The sequence below is a fragment of the Palaemon carinicauda genome, chromosome 31, assembly GCF_036898095.1.
Source record: "Palaemon carinicauda isolate YSFRI2023 chromosome 31, ASM3689809v2, whole genome shotgun sequence".
Lineage (NCBI taxonomy): Eukaryota > Metazoa > Arthropoda > Malacostraca > Decapoda > Palaemonidae > Palaemon > Palaemon carinicauda.
Genome location: NC_090755.1, coordinates 73565532 through 73568772, shown reverse-complemented (window position 1 = coordinate 73568772; position 3241 = coordinate 73565532).

The following is a 3241-nucleotide window of genomic DNA, read 5'->3' as shown; positions in this document are numbered from 1 at the left end:
TAAAAAGATATTTCTATCTTTTCAAGGATTTTTCATCGGTAAGGAACAAAGAAAAATATGTAAATTTAATGACGAAATCTTTTCCCTTTATTTTTCGTTCACATTTAAAAGGAAGCGATTCGATAATGGTGGTTCAGGACAGGAGAGATAATGAAGTTATGTCCATCACGCAAAGGATTATCTTCTTCCGTTGAAGAAAAAAATAAAGAGTAGAAATTGTGAAACGGGATTCAATTATGAAGGGAACAAAATATTTCACATGAGTAGAAACTGTGCTTTGCTTGTTTTATTTTCTCTCTTACATATTTTGAGGATTCTTCAAAAGATCGAAGCAACACAATACCATATGCTATAGTTTTCATTATTTACTGTCTTCTATTAATTTTATAGATTATTTGCCAAATATATTATTGATACTAAGCTCCATGCAGGATGGTATATCCCCAAGAGCTCCAACAAAGGAAAATGTCCGGTGAGGAAGGGAAATAAGGAAATAGATATAATAGTGTGTTGGCACTACCCAAGACTAGAGAACAAAGGTTTGATTTTGGACTGTCTTCTTAGAAGAGCTGCTTACCATAGCTAAAGTCTCTTCTACCCTTACCAAAGGAAAGCAGCCACTGAAGAACTCGTGTAATAGTTAGCCCCTGAATTGAAGAAGAATTTTTTTGCTAGCCAAGTACTGGCAGGTGTATAAGGAAAGAGATTATGTAAAGAATAGGCCAGACTATTCAATGTATGTGCAGGCAAAAGAAAATTGAGCCATAATGAGGGGTCCAATGTAGTACCATCTGTCCAGTCAAAGGTCTCATTAACTCTATAGTGGTAGTATCTATATTTATTTATCCATCTACAGTGTATGTATATATATATATATATATATATATATATATATATATATATATATATATATATATATATATATATATATATGTGTGTGTGTGTGTGTGTGTGTGTGTTTGCGTATGTGGTCACGTATACATAGAATTATACATGTGTTTATAAGTGATTTATGTACTAGAGAGAGAGAGAGAGAGTTTGCGTATGTGTTCACGTATACATAGAATTATACATGTGTTTATAAGTGATTTATGTACTAGAGAGAGAGAGAGAGAGTGTGCGTATGTGCGCGCGCACGTGTGTGAACAATCGACATCCCTCCAACACCTTCTCCCCCTCAATAAAACCCCATTGGAACCCACTAATAATATAATTGCCTGGGGCTAGGAAACTGTCCACTTTAACAGTTCCTGTTCTCGGAGGGGAGTTTCTCGTTCCGTAAAGCGATCTATTTATTAAGAGATTTTGTGTATGTCTGCCCTTTTCGAGGTACGCATTGCATTTTGCTTAGGTATCTGTAAGTTTTATTTGGCTGGAGGTCTTTTTATGAGGGGTATACATACGTACACACAAACACACTTGCAAATGGACACACCCATCATCAGGACTAAAAATCATTAACATAAACAATTTGATTGTGTGTGTGTCAGTGTGTTTGTGTGTGAGTTTGTGTTTCTGTTTAATGGGAAGAGAGGGGTCTTGTGCGCTGGCATAAGTTATTTGTTTTTCTATATTTATACGCTGATTATTACATACGTAATTTTTTTTCTTGCCTTACCACGAACTGGAAGTTATAACGCAATCTCTCTCTCTCTCTCTCTCTCTCTCTCTCTCTCTCTCTCTCTCTCTCTCTCTCTCTCTCTCTCTCACACACACAGTGTCGTGATGTTCATTAAATTTTTCATATAAAAAAATAATTCATTGTTGTCTTACCGAACAGAATAACATTTCTTTTTAAGGTATACAGTAAGTTGGCCTCTCCACTCACAGAAAAACCTCTTGAATTGTTTATTCTCTCTCTCTCTCTCTCTCTCTCTCTCTCTCTCTCTCTCTCTCTCTCTCTCTCTCTCTCTCTCTCTCTCTCTCTCCTAAATAAGAAGGAACTCCTGTTGTTTGTCATAAAAGTTACTCGGAAACAGAAATAGTTTCCTTTTCAGCCTAGTTCTTCCACGGCAGATTCCCTCAGAAACTTCCGGTTTGATCTGCGTGTTTTTTTTTTTTTTTCTTTTTGTTTTATCTTCCTTTGATATTTTAGGATTTTTTTTCATGAAAGTTTCCAAGATCTATTGATGTTATTTGGCCCTTTTGTAATTATTTAATGCTTCGGATTAACTGTATCCTTGACAACAAGATAATTGGTTTCTTATGTTTGCCAGGTTTTTGTAGAACTATTTATATGTGTGTGTGTATATATATATATATATATATATATATATATATATATATATATATATATATATATATATATATGCAAATATATGTATTCATACACACACACACACACACACACACACACACACACATATATATATATATATATATATATATATATATATATATATATATATATATATATATATACATACATTGAATATAACTAATATCTGACTTTATACATACATACATATATATATATATATATATATATATATATATATATATATATATATATATATATATATATATATATATATATATATACATACATTAAATATAACTAATATCTGACATATTTCAGTATAGTATAAGGGTAATTTTTGCTTCTGTTTGTTGCAAAGGTTGCAAGTCTGTCTTTTTCAGTTTTTGTATTTTGTGCTTCTGTTTATTAACATATATTTTAAGGTTTTAGGCCCATAATTCTCTTTACGTTACTCGGAATTTCAAAAATTGTGTTACAAATCTTATTTTTTCTATTATGTTTTGTTATTGTGTATGTTTTATTTATATTTTGTTAAATTTCTTAGGTTACTATTGTTTGTGTTCCTGATTTTATTTTTCGTTGATCTGTTTCGTGACGTGAGTGGTTTAAAAGGTATGTTTTGAATTTTTATTTTCGTTTTTAGTTATAAGTTAATTTTGTTAAAAACATTTTTTAATACTACCTGATTTTTTCTCCTTGATTATTTTACTTGATTAAATGATTCATATGATTATTTATAATATAATGGATTAATTATATGCATTCTAAAATGTTATATAAATGTACTTCATAAATTTCAAATAAGTTGTCATTCAAACATTAAATAGTTTTAAAAAAATATGTAGAATATATATTTCAATATTGATATAAGTTATTAACCATTACAACATCTATTAACGTGTTTTGAAGAAAACATCTTTCCAGGCTATTTTTGGAATTTTTAAGTAATTTAACTATTTATGTCCCATGTTGTATCAATGT